Genomic DNA, 17,607 nt, shown 5'->3' with positions numbered 1-17,607 from the left:
CCTCAAACATTGTCTCCTGTGTCTGTTCTGGTCTCTGGGTCTTTCTCTGAAAGCCTCCCCTCCTCAAACGGATTCCTCGCAGGCTTTTCCCCTCCCTGAATTCCCAAAGTAGTTCCGATGGACGTATTGTTTAGTGCTTGTGTTCTCCGTGTGGTATAAGTTCGAAGACAAAGAGCCTGACTGACACCTTCCCTGAGTACCTGGTGGGCACCTAACAAGTTCCCATTGTTTGATAATTGATGGGATTGTTTATTGACACTGGAGTACAATCAGGACAGCTCAGGAAGAAGGAGACATTATAGAGTTTCTAGTATCTATTGATGGGGTTGATGGGTGGATATTTGGCAGCTGTAGACTTGTTAGTCTACTCAGTATTTAAAAACAGAAACATAAATTGTTCTAGGAACATAAATCTTTATGCCTTTAGTTACTCGAGTTTTGAAGTTAGGGCAATACCAGTCTGTATTTATGAAATCATGTTTTTTAGACATTAAAGGAAACAAGAAACCTTTTAACTTTAAAACCTTCAGAAAGGAAAGGAAAATGGATCCCTGTGTGATAGACAAAGTTGTATAATTTTTTTTTTGTTCCATCTTAAGGTGTTTTAAACAGTTTTCTGCAAAATTCTGTCCAGATAAATTTCTTTGAATCTAATGAAAATGGAATCTAATTTTCACCTCATGCTTAGTGTTGCCGAGGGATATTAGAGAATTTACTGGAACTATTTTGAATGTAAAATGTTGCATTTTGTCTGGACACTTCTCAGGACTACCTTGGCTCAGGCAGGGAGGAGAGAAGCAAACTGAGAGGCAAAATAAACATCTTAAAAGTTCCATGTTTTTCTGTTCCATCATCGCGGACTGCAGCTTTCTGGTCTGTATTACAGGCTCTGAGGGATGACTGTTTGGAGATCATTCTAGGCCCTCTCCAAAAACATAAACTGCTGTTTCTGTTTCCACAAGGATCACCACGTGATTACTCTGCTTAGAGAAATAGGGTCGAACGCATTCTTTACCCGCGCGTTAGCACGTCCCCCACCCCCGGGATCTCGCTTGTTTTGTGCGTACCCATCATTCTGGAAAAACCCCGGGAGTCCTCGCCAGCACTCGGCATCGCCCGGACGGTCCTGGACGTTGCCTTCGAGAGCCAGCAGAGGTCAGCTGGAACACCCACTGCTCTGGCGTGCCCCGTTGGCCACTTCTCTCGCCCAGACCAGGCCCGTGCGACTCCCGGAGCCATTCGTTGGGTCCCTGAGCTGGGGCAGAGCCGTGGCTAAGGCTTCAGAGGTATTTCTCTTCCTTTCCCTACCTTTTCGCGGTGCTTTTTCTGCTTCGCACCACACACCCTCAAGCGTTTCGTGGGCTCGGTACCTCCCTTCTCTCCCATCGACATCTGAGCTAACACCACCAGATGTCTCTTTCCCACGGCCATGAAGCTCTCCTATTTAAGTTTAAGCTCTGCAGTAGTTAATCTTACAACTTAATTGTTATTAACACGCCTCTCTCTTGCCATTCCTGGACGGCGACCATGACGGTGGGGAATTCCAGCTGTGGTCCGCCGTGGGGGGTGGCGGTGGGGGGGGGTGTGTGTGGTGGGAAAGCTGCAGAGGAGAAAACTGGAACGACCCCACAGCTCACGGAAGGGTCTGGCCATCCTAGTCTGAAGAGAGCAGAACCCCACGTGCCTCGGGGCTGAGCTGCCTTGCCTGAATTATTGACGATGGACTAGCTGGTGGCTGTGACTTGTCAGAGACATGCGCAGTGAGGATGGTTCGTCTTTCGGTGGGCTATTTTCCTCGCACCTTACCCCAGATCCTCCAAACGGGACAAGCTACATGATTTGTGGGGGTCCAGTGCAAGATGGAAATGCAGGTCCTCTTATTCAGAAACTGGTTACAGTTTCCAGTCAGTGACCAGAGTTATATCCAGGGCCGCTCTGAGTGTGGAGCCCCGTGGGACTGCATGAACCACTGAGAAGCCGACCTGCCCCAAACACGCAGGGCGAGCTCTTCTTTGTCCTGGACCAGGGGTGAGGGTGAGGGCTCCTCATACAGATTCCTTCCCTGTCCTCAGGAACCAGGGCCTGGAGAGTGAGAAGATGCTCAGGGAAGTGAGTGCGATTTTAGTCAACAAATGTACGAGGCTCACTGCCACAGGCTCCGGAGAGTCTACGTAAACAAAACAAAGTCCCTGTCCTCCTGGAGCTTGGAATCTAGGTGGGGAAGACAACCACCAATGGGCAATCAGCTGCCTACAGTATATCCAATGGTGACAATGGTACTAGGGAGAAAAAGTAGCCCAGGGCCAGTAGGATGAGAAGTGCCAGCACGGACAGCAGGGCCTTGTCGCTCTGTGAGAGGGGGTCAAGGGGGCTATTTGAGGAAGGATCTGGAGGAGCGAGTCATGCCAGGGGTCTGAGGTACGGACCCTCAGCCAGGGGCGCGTGCATGCAAAGGCCCTGAGGCTTCTCAAGTTCGAGGAGGACAGGGCGGGTGGCTTGGAAAGGGGCAGTTGGGAGGGACCGAGGCGGAGAGGACAGGCTGGATCTCATGCGAGAAGGACTTCGGATGTGACTCTGGGTGAGACGGAAGCTTGGGGGGCTCAGAGCAGAGCGGGCGCGCTCTCCGACCTGGGTTCTAAGGGGCTCCCTCTGCGTCCTGCCGAGAAGGGGTTGTGGAGGCGGGGTGCCGGTGAGGACGGCCTCGCAGCGGAGGCCCCGCGAAGGGGTCAGGTCCCGGGAATGTTCACAAGGACAAGGGCGCAGGCCTGTCTTGCTTCCTGCTGTAATCATGTTGCCAGACGCAGAGTGTGGCACAGGTAGGTGGCCGACAAGGATGTATATGATAAGCCAGTGAGCGCGAAAAACATCGAACGAGATTTCCTGCAGCGGAGACGTAAGAAGTGACATTGAAAGAGCGGAGTGAAGGCGGAACTCTTCGCCGGCGTTTCGTGGTTCTTATCCCCACTTTGCTTCTGTTACATCTGCAGAAAAGCATAGAGGTCAGTTCACGTGAAATGCGTCTCAAGGGCGCCCAGCCCGTCGGCCCCAAAGGGCTAACATGGACCGAAGGACTGCATTTTTGGCGTGTGGTCAGTAGGTGGTGCTGTGCTGTACCTTGTCAGGGCTTGGTCTCCGCCAGGTCCCGTGTGAGGACGCCTATGACAGATCACAGTGCTACATGCAGCCTTACCTGGAGCACGCGCTTTGTCTATTGACGATCAGATTAGCTTCTCGAGGACTTTGGTAAGACTCTCTTGGAATCGTATATGTAAAACTCAACATTTGAAAATGTCATTCTTCCTTAAGTGGAACATTTAGGTATTATTTCAATGGCACAGAATATATCTCAATATTGAAACTAAAGCAGGGCCCACATGCTGAAGATGCCTTCAATGCTTGATGACAATTTCATTTCCTTGTGATTCTGACATAGGTATGTGCTTTGTTATTTATGTTTTATAGAAAGACCACATGAGGCATCGTTAGATTTATTTTCCTTATTGAATTTATTCGGCGAGGTAGACGTGCAGGAGGAGAGGTGTGGGGAGGGGGTCTTTGAGGGGGCGGTGAGGTTTTGCGGGAAATCGTGTGACTGCTTTTCGGGCGGCGTTTCCTCCGCCCATGGGCCTCCTCCGGCTGCGGGCCGCCTTCCTCCCCCAGAGCTCCCCGAAGCAGCAGCCCCTTGCGCGGTCGCGCCCCCCGGAACCCGTCCCCGGCCCGTTCTTGTCCACTGCCCGCCTTCCCGCCCCTGGAATCAACGCTCACGGGAATCTAGCGAGGGTCAGGCTCCGGGGATCCAGAACTGTCAGGCCTGAAGGATCGGGCGATCTGAGGTTCTGGGGGACCCCGGCTTGCCTCTGAGTCAGGCGGAGTGAGCGCCACCTTACAGGGTGCCTGGTGTCCCTGAGGCGCCCCGGGTAGGGCAGGGCTGTGGGCCTCTGAGGGTGGGGCTCTGAGGATGGGCTGCGCGGCATTAAGAACGCGGATCTCCCGAAGTGCAAGGTCTCCGGGACCGCCTTTGACCCTGGACCCGCAAAGTGTCCAGGGCAAGGTTGTTTTTCTGGCTCAGGTTATTCTTCTCTCCAAGCAATACTTCTGTCTTTCCCCTGAAACTGTGGAGAGCATGCCTCGCCTGCCTCGCCTGCCTCAGGGTGAGCAGAGACCGTCCGAGGGACAGAGCTGACCTAGCTACCACGTCCCTGCCCGGCCCTGCCCTTTCGCAGAGGCTCCCGGCTCTGCGGGCTTTCGTCAGGACTTCCGCTCTGCCGTCCAGTCACTATTCAGCGATGGAGCAAACGTGGGCGAGTGCCTGCTCGGCATCCGGCGCGGCGCGGGGGCCAGTGGCACAGGGCCCGCCCTCGGCCCTTCCCTAGCCCACCTTCCCTCCCTGCTCACCCCTCCGAAGCCCGGGTTTCCTCCGGCGCTGCTGCTTTTCTTCGGTCCTTGCCTGCAAGGTCCGCACAGCTGGGCCGGACGGTGGGGTTCTCCACCTTTTGCCTAACCATCATCAACGTCTTGGCTTTTTGTCACCTCACCGGTGACGGGCTGGCTCCAAGAACCCCTCGACGTCATTTCCTCATTCGAGGCAGACCACCTGCGTGCCTGTCGTCAGAGAAGCGAGTTGTCTCACGGGTTCCTGTAGGGCCGCTTTGCCACCTGTAGCTAAGAGAAACCCTGGGAAAAATGAGTACCTGGCTTTAGGAGGAAGGGGTTCGGGAGTGGCTCTCGAGTGGGCCAGCCAGGAGCATCCGCCCCGGCGGTCCCTCTGCCCAGCCGGGTTAGGCTCTTTCACACAAGTCGCCATAACGTATGGACATCCAGGTGCCTCTGTCACATCCATTCACTCCTGGGCCACCGTTTCTCTCCTGGCTGTCTCCTGTTTGCATAACCGGCGGACTTTCACGTCAGCATTGATGAGTCTCGGCCTTAGAGTTCTCTGACCTCCTCACCCCCACCCCCCGCCGGAACACACTTCTCGTAGGCAGCTCACTGAGCAGCTGGAGTGAGCTCACTTCTGCACCCACCCTTGTCCCCGATCTGGGGTCACGAAGGTCTGTCTCGTAGTCATTGTAGTTGGGACCCCTGGGTTCATCCTGTGCTGCCCCGCCTCGCCCGTGACATCCGGAGGCCCGTGAGTCCTGGCCCCCTTGTCTCTGGATTGCTCCTGCCTCCTCGTCCTCTCTCTGCTCTGCCATAGTTCCCCTTCAAGTCCTGAGTGCCTCGCCCTGTTGCCTCCGCCCATCCTCCAGACCGCCACGATCCCGTAAGTGGATCTGGCTGTTCTTTATTGACAAAAACATTCGTGGTTCTTTGTAGCTTCAGCATAAAAGAAAAGCATGGCCTTCGAACCCTTCCCCTTCCGGCCCGTCTCCTCTCTGCGCTCTCTCTGGTCGGCCCAGGTTTCCCGTTTCCCAGACAGGGGTCAGCGCGGTGCAGTGTCTGGAACACTCTCTGCCCTTCTCCCGCGGTGAACGCCGCCTCGTTCTTCTGAAGCCAGCTCCAATATAACCTCTGCAGCGTGCTTTCCCTCAGCCTCCCAAGCAGAATGAATCACGCTGCCTTTTTTTTTTCCCCTCCCGCTGCCCTGTTAGTCTCGTGTTTGCGATGCTGTTTTTCACATACGTAGCCATCTCTTTCAAGAGCGAACCAGATTCCGACTTGGCTCTCCGTCTTTCATTGCTGCCGCGGAGCCTGGCACGTAGCAGGTGCTTCATGGATGTTTGTTGGACAAATATTTGTGAGCTCTTGTGGATAGCAACGGAGGGAATTTTCTGAATGTTGTGCATTTGGTACCTTCTTCCCACGGGGTAACTACGAATTCTAAAAGTTTTAGTTAAGAAAACTTCAGAGAACAACTGTTTACTGCCGCGAAGAGGGAGATCTTCGGTTTCTAGGATCGGAGGTGGTGTGTGTGTGTGGGGTTGGTGTTTTTAGAACAAGGCGGTGGCTCAGCCCCGTGGGAGCAGATTGCGTGAGAGCAGCACCCAGGACGGGGGAGATAATGCCAGCCAATCTGTCAGATTTCATCATCTGCCGGGCTGAGGCTGGGAAGAGTCTTAATATATGCCTCTCAGGCTTGCATCTTGTGAGGAGCTGCCTTCAGTTTTCCTCTTCTGCAGGTTGCTTACACAACCCATCTAAAAATAATATTTCAAGAAAGCATGCTATTGGGAATCCAGTAAATGGGTTTTGGTGTATTGTGAGTATTCAGCATGGGTTCTGATTTCTGCTCCACGATGAAATCTAGAGACACGGAGAAGAGGCACATGTCTTTTTATGGGTTATTTCTTAGTCGACAAAGAAATAACCTGTCTTTTTTTTTTCTTTTCTTTTCTTTTCCTTTTAATTTTACATTGCCGAAGTCGCGATTATGTAATTTTGAAAAAGCAGCCCGGGGAGGAGTCCATTTAAGACTCAAGTACAGAGGGAGCCGCTGTCGTGGACAAAAAGAAGGGATCGGGGACGTTATTATTTTTTTTAATCTGGGAAACCTGTTTGCTGGTGGGGCGTGGGTGCTGGCAAATAAAACGTGTGGGTTGGTGAGTCGTTTGTATATACTTACCTGATCGTGCGTGCGTGTGTGTGTGTGTGTAGATCAGTAATTATAACAAAACCTCTTAGGTTTAGGAAAACCAGTGGGTATGATGTAGTGAATTCATGAACACGTATCCATCATACACAGGTGCTGCCTTTCTGCGCTAAGAATGTACAGATCACTCTCCTTTAACAAGTGGATAATATTTGAAACACTTTGTGTTTGAAGTGGGTTAAATATTCTTCCTGAACTCTATTAACGTTATTAATTTCCTCTGCAATACTGCCTTTTTCACACATGATATAAAAATAATCTTCAATGAAGACCGAACTACTATTATTTTTGAAGTAGTAGTCTCTGAAATAAGTTTTACTAAAATTCCTTATTTTTTAGTCACAGGATTTAGTGATAGTTCTTTCCACAAAGCTGAAATAGCAGAGAATAAGCAGTGTAAACAGTGTCTTAGGTACTTTCTAGGAACGTATTTTATCTTCCAGTTTAACTGGAGAAATACGCAATTGGTAAGTGCTAATTAGTTAGAAGGTCCTGCTCAGGAATTTTCAAGGCAGATCTTCCATTTCCGAAAAATAACATTCTGATGGCTTTATGTATGTCATCGCTTCTGCATTCCACATCTGACCGTGTGTGAAAAGGAAAGAGACAGCCCTAAATGGGGGGCTCGGCAGGCATTCCGGGGGTGGGAGATGATCTTGTGGGAGGCGGAGTGTGTGGTGCCAGAGTGAGCCTGGCCCTGAACCTGCAGGTCTGGCCTCGGGGAGAGGACAGCGCGTGTTTCCTGACTTTGTCGTTCCAAAGGTGTGGCAGCCATATTAAGAGCAAGAGTCTCTTGGTGGGGTGGTCATTCACAAGTCGAAGGAGAATGTCGCAAGCCTCCCTTTCATGTAATGAATTAAGTCCCAGTTTCAAGCGAGTGAATGGCGTAACAGCTGTTAGGTGACCTTTTATGTATTTATTTATTTTGTCCACTTAAAAGATTAAGTTTTATTCAGGTGTTTTTTTTTTTTTTTTTTTTTGTCCACTTAAAGGATTAAGCTTTATTCAGGACAGACGGAGATGAAGAGAGAACAAAAGTCAGTAAGTTAGCAGCATAATCTGTTGAGTTGTGAGAAAATAAAGACACATACGGAAACGTCTGTGCTCGGCTCACACCCAGATCTCTCTCCAACGCCAAAGGCAATGCGGCTTCTTCCTCCACCCCTCCCTAAAAGTTTAGTGCCAGGGACTGTGCCCCTGTCCTCTTTCTGTCATTAAGATTTTCCTATCCTTTCTGTAGATTAAAAAAAAAAAAAATGTCGCCCGTGGCCTGCGCCTTGCCGAATCTGAAGCCTGGTCCCCCATCTTCACCTGACTCAGCCTTTCGGTGGAGTCGGCACAGCCGACCCTTCCGTCCCCTAGTGAACATGTTCTTCTCTCGACTTCCCAGACGTCACGATCTTCTGTTTTCCTCTGCCTCAGTGGCCGCTCCTCCCCAGAGGCCCCCTGCTTCCCTCTCCATCGACGCGTCCGGGGCTCAGGCCTCAGATCGCGTGGTGTTTCTCGCCTCGGCTCTCCCTTGGAGATGCCGTCTGGTCTCATGGCGTCACATGCGACCCCTCCCACGGGCACGTCCCCAGCCCGCATCCGTCCCTGGATTCCAGACTCGTAGCCCGTTCGGTGACTCTGCACTTGCATCCTCACACGTCTGAGGCTGAACTCTGCGCCTTTGCTCTGGGTCAGCTTCCCTTGGCGTCCTCTGCCTGTCGACGGAGGACGCCCTCCTCCTCCTAAGTGCAGGAAGCATCCCCAACAGCCCTCGTTCCCTCCCATTCGACGTCTAACCCTCAAGACGTCGCCACCTCCAGGCTCTTCCTGCCCGTCTCGCCGGCCACTCTCCCCACTGCAGTCCTGTCCACCCGTGTCCCTTACACGGATTATCGCCGTCGCCATTGGACTGGTCTCCCAGCTTCCGTCCACGATCGCAGTCGGTTCTGGATGTGGCAGCCCGTAGGCTGTTGGGTACATCCATCAGATCGTGTCGCTTCTCTGCTCCGAACCCCTGTGACTCTGTTTCCCTCAGAGTAAAGGGTAGAGCCGCATCAGGGCCCGTGAGCACCTGCACGGCCTGCCCCTCACCCACCTCTCACCCTGACTTCTGCCTCGTCCGCTGCAGGGTCGGTGGCCTCTGTTCCTCAAACATCCCGGATGTGCTTCCATTGTAGGGTCTTTGCACCTGGCGGTCCATCTGCTAGAATGTTCTTCCCCAGATGTGCAGACTTGACTCCCTCGTTCGACCCCTTTCTCCCATGTCCCCTGCTTCCTGATGGCCCTAGTTACCACTGCAGTCTGCCTTCCCACCCCAGCACCCCGATCCCCGGCCGTATTATTTTTTTCATAGCAGTTTTCTAAGACACTAACTATATAATTAATATGCCTGTTCATTCTGATTTTTTGACTGTGGGCCTCTCCACTGGAATGTGTTCTTCATGGGCGGGGGCGGGGGGGCTGTTGTCTGTTTTGTGTCCCAGCCCCCAGGATGGTGTGCGGCACAAGTTCTCAGTACATCAGTTGAATGAATGAATGAACTGTGGACACCGGGGGCCGCAGGCTGGCTTCCTCCCCTTCCTTGGGATGGTTTCTTAGAAGAAAAAGGAGGAAAAAGCTTTCCCGCCGTTGCTGTAATGGGTTGCCTCCATCCCGCAGGAGGGATGGAGCCGGGTCCTCAGGGTCCGGCCTGGTCTGATGTTTCTTGTATTCTGACCTTTTTATTTAGCATCAGGTCACGAGCATCTCCTCTCCTTTTTCTCTTGTAGTTTTCATGGTTATTATTTGAATGGCTACATATTTAAAATTCAGTCCGAATGGCGCAGGCTGGAAGGCCGGCACATGTAAGCATGGAGGTTATCTTGAGCTGTGTTCAGAAGCTGAGGATAAGGTAGTACAGGTATCCCCACTTCTCGAACATTCACTTTATGCTAGCTTGCTTTTACGCCTACGTTAGTACCTGTTTTGACTGACCAAAAAAAAAAAAAAAAAAATCCAAAGAGGACTTTTGCTCTGAGGAAAAGAGGTGCAGAGAGAAAATCGCGTTCAGCATTTGTTCCGCGGTGAGCCGTCGCGGGGACAGTGTGACCGTGAGCACCAGGAGGGACCCCGCTTTTACTGTACGTTAGGGTTGGTCTAGGTTTTATGGGTTATCGGGTATGATCTGGTAGATTATTTCGGGGGGTCTGGGAATGCACAGACATTGTTCGATATAAAGTAACGGTAATTGCACCTTCACTTTACTCCATTTTGGCTTAGAAAAGTTTCCTGGGCCCGCTCTGCTTCCGGACAGCGGGGGCACCTGTCGTGAAGAGCAGTCTAGAGTTTGGGTCTCTGGGCGCAAATCCTGGCTCTGGCCCATGTGGACGTGCGACCTTAGCCAACTCATTGAACCGTGCCGCACTTTCCTCCTCTGTAAAACCGAGATAGTGACAGTGCCTACGCAGCAGAACAGGGTGATTCTGGGGAATAAAGGAGGTAATATTTATGAAGCACTTGGAGCCCGCTACTCACCGCATGGCCTTCAGACCAGCGTCAGCAGGCCCCGGGGGCACTGGTGGGACGGCAGAGTCTCGGGCCCGCCCGGGACCTCCTGAATCACAGTCAGCAGCTGACATGCTCCCCAGAGCCGGCCACGCGCCTCGGTGCCCGGGACACGCCACCTGCGGACTGTGGCCGGCAAACACCAAAGGTGGCATAATGTCGGTTGCGTGTTGGAACGGTTCCGGTTTCTCACGGTCACACCTCGGAGATGCATTTCTTACAAGCTTTTCCAATAACGAGCTGTAGGATCTCACACTGGACACTGCGTATCTCTGGGCCCGAGCTCCGGCGCGTGATGTGGAGGAGTCGGAAGAGAATCATTTGGGCAGCCCCCCGCCAGCTCTGGCCCTCAGATTCGGACCTGCTCAGTTCACATTTTACTGAGCAGGGCGTTAAACAAAAAGCCCAGGCTTTCTTTTGGAAACTGGATGAGAGTCAGGTCTTGGGGAAAACACTCACAAACACTCCCTGTGTCACAAGCCAGCCAGGCCACGTGAGTGGTCCTATCTCACAGGCACGTCTTAGTCTGTCTTGCGTCGGCTTGACAGTATTCCCTAAGAACGACCAGGATCTTGGTGCTCTCAGTGGAGGCCACTCTGCTTCGTCATGAACCCTTTCAGAATGAAAAACAATGGCCCTGAAGAATTATCTACCTTTCGGTGACATAATTGGTCCACAGGCTGTATATCAGAGAGAGAACAAGACATTTAGGAGATTCTTCTCCTAGAATGTAGTCAGTAGTCACAGTCTATTTATTCAGCAGGGTCCCTAGAAAATAGCTTGTAAATAATGTTAAACTCTTAAAATTATTTTTTGGAATTCATTTTGAAGAATGTGATAAAAAACTTTAGCACCCACAGCCTGGTAAAAGCATAATTTACAATGGCATTTATTCAGAGCCAGGTTGTAGCGTAACACTGTGCTCTAGATTATTCGGAAGGCAGGGATGTGGATTTTTAAGGCAAACGTTTACATGCAGATGCCCAGAGAAGAAAGTGGCAAATCAACTCTCAAAGAATAAAATCTATGTTTGTGTCAGTGACGTGGTATAGAGAGGTTAGTTCTAGGACGCAAAATTATTAAAATGCTAATTCTGGTAATTCCAGCTGCTTGCTGAGAAAGGGAAGATAGAAACCTATTATAAGGCATTGTAGATGCGAGTGGCCTTTAAAAACTTTCAAAAGAAACTTAAAAATATCCTTTATAAAAGATCACATACGAAGATCAGAGCAGAAATAAGAGGCTAAAAACTATAGAAGAAATTAATGAAACTAAAAGCCAGTTCTTTGAAATGATATACAAATCAACAAACCTTGAGCTGAACTCACCGAAATAAAGTTAGAAATGAAAGAGGAGACATCACAGAAAAACAAAGGGTCATAAACTATGAACAATTAATTATATGCCAGTAAGTTTGACAATCTAGAAGGGAATGAAATTCCTAGAAATATACAACCCTCCAAGACCGAATCGTGAAGAAACAAAATGCGAACAGACCGATGACTGCTAGTCAGAAGATAGAATTGGTAATCGAAAACCTCCCGACACACAAAAGTTCAGGGCCAGATGGCTTGCTTCATTGGTGGACTCTACCAAACTCAAAGAACAGTTAATACGAATCCTTCTCAAACTCTTCCAAAAAATAAAGTGGGAAACACTTCCACATTCACTTTGCGAGTCCAGCAGCACCCTGATATTGATTCCGGAAAGGATACCACAAGAAAAAGTTACAGGCCAATATCCCTGATGAACGTAGATGCAAAAATCCTCAATATTAGCAAACCGATTTCAGTGCTACATTAAAAGGATTATACACCATGATCAAGTAGGATTTATTCCAGAGATTTGAGGACGGTAAAACATCTGCAAATCACTCGACACGATATATACCACATTAATAAAACGAGGGCTAAAAATCATGACTCAACAGATGCACAAAAAGCATTTGACAAATTTCAGCACCCATTTATGATTTAAAAAACATATTCAGTGGTGAAAAGCTAAAAGCTTCCTCTAGGTCAGGAACAAGACAAGGATGCCCTTTTATTTGATATAATATTAGAAGCGCGTAGCCAGAGCAATTAGGCAATAAAAAGAAAAGGCATCCATGTTGGAAAGGAAGAAGTAAAGCTCACTATTTGCATATGAAATAATATTATATACAGGAAACTGTAAAGACTCCATCAAAATACTGTTAGGACTAATACAGCAAAGTTACAAGATGCAAATCATATACAAAATGAGAGAAGGGGGTCAAAAGGTACAAATTTCCAATTATAAAATGGATAAGTCATGGGGATGTAATGTACAGAATGGTGACTAGCTAAAACACGTGGGTCTCGAAAGTTCTCATCTCAAGAAAAAAATTTTGTAATTATGTATGTGATGGATGTTAGCTGGACTTATTGCTGTGATCATTGCAATTGTATACAAATACTGGTCTATGGCCCTGCTGCCCTGGATGTGCCCGATCTTATCTGATCTCAGAAGCTAAGCAGGGTCAGGCTTGGTTAGTACTTGGATGGGAGACCACCTAGGAATACCAGGTCCTGTACGCATTAAAATAAATAAATAAATAGATAGATAGATAAAATTGTCGTATGCCTGAAATGAATATAATGTTATGTCAGTTATTCCTCAAAAAAACATTCTTTAAGCAAGATTATGTGGTTGGTTATGTGAAAGATCGTTCTTTTAGGTAAGACAACAGGGAATATGAAGTTTGGATAACCACATTTTCAGCCGGGAGCTTATTTCACACTCTGATAAAGAAAACATTTTACTGGGGAGTTAGTTCCGTGGTTGTGGCAAGCCGTACGTCTCAAATTAAGGTTACAATTTGCTAGATCTATGAAGAGCCGCATCTTTAAATGACTTAACAGGACATTTTCAAGCAACTCAGCACTTGGCAGATCTGATTCTGACGAGCAGGAGCAGGTGGGTGGCCCGGGCTTCCTGACCTTGAGAAGATGACCCCGGATGACATTTGTTTTTCTTCCCGATAGAATATGATTTAATTCGGGAACGACGTATCAGCTGTTCAGGTGAAAGGGAGAAGAATGTGCGGCAGACGAATAGAGACAGACAGGTGTAAGGAAAGCGCGAGCCCCGGGAAGCCTGGGAGTCCGGGGACTTGGCCGTAACCTTCCAGAACGGTTTCTGATCAGCACGAAGAAATCAAACGCAGCCAGCAGCGGCCCGCTCGCGAGCGCGCACGCTCTGGTGACTTCGAGCGGGAGGCGCCTCCTGTTTCCTGTGGTCAGGCGACAGGGGTCTCAGTGCCGAGGGAGGAGCCCCCAGGCTGGCTCGTCTTTTCAGAGCTTTCGGGAGCGCTCGGTGCTTTGAAGACTATGTGCTTTTTGTGCAGTTGTTTCCAATGGTGACCATGTTGACCCGATCTTTCACGTTTTCGAAGGATTCTGTTTTCTTTCTGAGCCCCCCGCCTCTTCTGTGTCCTGTCCTCTCGTTCCTGCCGCCTCCGGGTAGAGTTTCTGGCACTGGCCTGTTCGCCAGCGAGAAGACAGCTGCTCGCGAAGGAGGAACCCCTTCCCCGCCTCCTGGGCTGCGCCGGGAGCCTACGCTCCGAGCCAGGATGGATGGGGCTGGGCCGTGGGCCTGTCCTCGTGGAAAGGGAACCCCCCCTCCCGCCCCATACCCCTTCATTTCAGAACATGGGCGAGTTCAGGCTTCTCGTGAAAGATCGAAATCTGTGAAGTCACTAGTCGGCCTACCTTTCTAAAGACACTTCTTTGGCAGGTTAATCATTTACTTAACGTTTTGTACTTGAGAGCGTGTGACAATGGGGACAGAACGTGGTCTCGCATGGCTTCTCAGAGAAACTCCTACGCACGGTACTTTGGGGCCGTATGTAACAGCTAAGAATACTGGGAGAATCCGTGTCGTTGGCTCGAATGGAGTTGGAATGAGGTGTTCGAGTTTGGTTTTGTTTGTTTGCTTGGTATCAAAATTCTATCAGATTCTCTTATGTTCAGCTCTCTCACTGAATTCGTAAGTTTTGCAAACCAGGATAAAGGGATAAATACTAATATGTGTTCACACTCACATTTAAGAAAAAATCAGAGGTCTATCAGTTTATACTGTTCTTTCAAAATATCACCTTCTCCCATTGTTACATCTTCTTAGATATTTCTATGAGTCTGTTTATACCTATAAAATGGAAAATTAAGTAGCTGTTTGCATAACATGAATCCCCAAAAGATTTATAGATGAAATAGGTGATTTAAAAATTCTTACTTTAGTTTTTCTCAACTTTTAATTCCATTTTTATTTTCCCCAATATATTTATATACACACACATATACCTATGTATAAATATATATACATAATTTTATGAACAATAATCACTTGATTAAGGTAGTGTTTGCCAGTCTTCACTGTAAAGTACTGTTTTTCTCTTTGCAACTAGTAAACAATTTGTGAGGATATGCTTTCTGCCTGTTTCTCATTCAATTTTCACCCACTAATGTTAGCATCCACTGATAATTTCCTATCTCTGTAATGCAAGTAATAAATGTAGAAAAAATGATGGAGATAAAAAATCAAAACTTTTTATAAAAAATAATCGGCAACACTCCCTTTACTATTCTGCAAAATGTTTTATAGATGCGGTAACCTACCTATACATAACTTCCACTGTGACATACAGAGGAAATGAAATAATAGTGGTTTATAGTGCGAATGGAATGTGTTTCCGTAAGAGGATGTTTTGGCTCTTCTACGTGAGAAGGCATGCGGAAGGAGTCAGGAGTGAGTGAGTCCTGGTGGTGGGGATAGCTCACGTGCAGAGGTGGCTTACCGACGTCTCGGCTCGGCGGGATTAGTAACGTGATTTCCGAAAACGGTGAACAACTCTGGGCAAAGTTTGGAACAGAATAGTGCAAAATGTTCCCTTAATTTATCCCATCGTGGCAACCCTGCGAATCTCCAAAACACATTAAAATGGTAGATCTAAAACATATACATAGGATTTAGACAATTATAAATAGGAGTTTACCTACTTGGATGCTGGGCAAGCCACTCGACAAATCATATAGGATGAGGGCTAGCTCCTTGCGCTGTGGCACCAGCCAGCTCATTGCAGGACATTTGCCATCTCTGGCCGTCACCCACTAAGTGTCTTTAGTGTCCTCTAACCGTCGAGACAGTAGAACAATCCCCACAAATGTCCCAAATGTCCCCTGGAAGTGCTAACATGGGTTAAGAAGTGTTATTTTAAGATTTCTCAAAAGCACAGATTACTGCTGCCCAAATCAAAAAAAAAAAAGTATTATATATTAATGTTTTCCTTTGTGTTCCTTAGTAATTAGTCCCTCACCTCTTTGTTTTAGACTTCTCTACAGCCTCTTATAGGTCTTGGACACACGAGGCCTTTACACTTCCACGAATGCATAGTGTGTTGACTTGAGGTTTAGGAGAAGAGCGAGAAGTCGCGTGATCCCCCACACTTAGCACTTTGCGGGGATGAATACGAAGATTAATATCTCCTTCAGTGAAGACCAGAAAGACAGGGACATTTCTTAGAACTCCAACCAAGGCGTCAAACGTTCCACATGCTTCTCCCCCCTAACATTTTGTAGACACCTTCAACTTTACTTTCCAAGGTTTTGCGTCTTGGTCTTCCTGAATTTAGATTAAAATCTGGAACAGAAGCGTGATCGGAAAACGGGAAGCTCTGATTTTAAAAGGCAGCTCGACACACTGAAATAACTATAAACAGGTGCTTGAGTAACCCGCGTCCAATGCGGAGAACCAGCCTGTCGCTCATCTAAGTCATCAAGGATGTTTTGAAAAAGGCAGGTCTGGTCCATCCGATCAATTCATCGGTTACATACAACAATAACATGAGCTAGTCAAAGGAATCTTAAGGAAGGAGAATTCTATTTGATCCGGGGGGTGTTTTGCCGACTGAGATGGGGCAGGCATGCCATGCCACTCAAGCTGGTCATTATTCCGGCATTCCTTCAGTCAGTTTTGTCTCCGTCTCTCCGTCTTTTTTCTCTTTTGCTTTCTGAGGCCTCATAATTTCACCTTCTTTAACTGCGTTCATGTCCCAACTTTTTAAATATGACGAGTCTGACTTCTGAGCTGACCAAATGATTTCATTACATTCATGCTCTGGAATCACATTCACAAATTTTCACAGGTCAGCAGCAGAGAGACACGGCAAGTGCTTGCCCAGTGAAGCTGGGTGACATTAATCGTGTGGCTTTTAAATTTGTGGCTTTTCCTTTGTTCTTCGAGATCGTTTCATGCAAGCTTCCCTATCAAGCAGTTTCTTCCTCAGGGGTGTTCTGGGTCCTTTGACCTGGATCAGTTTCTGCTTTGGCTTGTGGCAACATGACAAACTGGCTTGACAGGACAAAAAACGAGTTGATTATTTCAGACGAATTTGGAATTTGCGGGGAGTTTCATTCACAAGACAGGAGAGGCAGAATGAGTAGAGAACTGGGACAGGTACCTCCTCATCGTCCCTTTGTCCCTTTGTTCCATCCCTTCGGCAAATGTTTACAGTCCTTTTATGTTTCTTAGTAGGAGCCCCTGAGGGGAGAGTGCCTGGGTCCCACAGCCGCAGTGGGTCGGAGGCAGGGAGGAGGTTCGAAGGGTTCAGAATGAAGAGTTAGACCCCCCGGGTGCCCCTTCTTACCGGCTAACATGTCCGAACCTCACACTCCTTATAAACATAATGCCCGTTTCGTCTCCAATGCAGTGCGATTGTGATGGGCAAGCAAAACAAGGGAATTCCAAGTATGATTAATTTTTTTTTTTTTTTTTTTGGTACTGAGACACTAGGCAGCTTTTTTGAGACCACATAGCTGAGAATTAAGTTTTGGGAGTCTGGGGTCCAAATCCGACAGCCAGCCAGGTGGCAGCCCAGCTCTGCGTCTCCCAGGACAGCTGGAAGGACTGTGTGTGGCTGAGCAAACCCTCTGAGTGAGGGCAGAGGGGACGAGAGAGCAGGCTAGCCGTCCCATAGTCTCCGCAACCTCAAAACGCCAACGTTGAACTCATCACGTCTCCGCCTTGGCTGTAGGCCACCAACTGCCCTTCGGGGTCCTCCCTGGCCCTAATACCCTGGTCTTTCAAAGCCAACAGCGCGGAAGGCAGCCATGTCCTCGGCTGCACTGGTGGGGACGGACACAGGGCCAGAGTGGACATGGCTCTGGCAGCCTGTGATCCACCTTGTTGTTTGCTCACGGGGCTGTCTGCCGAGAATGGAGACTACCTAGAGCAGGTTTTCACTAAATAATTCGGAGCGCGTTGAACAAAATCAATGACAAGTGATAAAACCGAAGAAAAGGAATTGGATCTAGAGTTAGATGTAAATAGAGACGCAGGCTCTCTATTTACTTTTCGTGAGGCTTTGGGAAAACTACTTGGCTTTTGGCACCTCAGTTTCCCCGTTTGCAAAAGGAGGCTAATGACAGCCCGTGGCAGAGCTAGGAGAGTCACATGGACTGCTCCCTGTG

General features: G+C 48.7%; 1 pseudogene; it reads left to right on the top strand.

The window, feature by feature from the left end:
• Positions 1–12,559: 12,559 nt before the first annotated feature.
• Positions 12,560–12,678, top strand: LOC118612197 (annotated as a pseudogene).
• The last annotated feature ends 4,929 nt before the right edge of the window (positions 12,679–17,607 follow it).

This window comes from Rousettus aegyptiacus, unplaced genomic scaffold, assembly GCF_014176215.1.
Source record: "Rousettus aegyptiacus isolate mRouAeg1 unplaced genomic scaffold, mRouAeg1.p scaffold_m13_p_15, whole genome shotgun sequence".
In the NCBI taxonomy this organism is placed as follows: Eukaryota; Metazoa; Chordata; class Mammalia; order Chiroptera; family Pteropodidae; genus Rousettus; species Rousettus aegyptiacus.
Note: the sequence above shows the minus strand (reverse complement) of the source record. Positions and strands in the feature narration are given on the sequence as shown.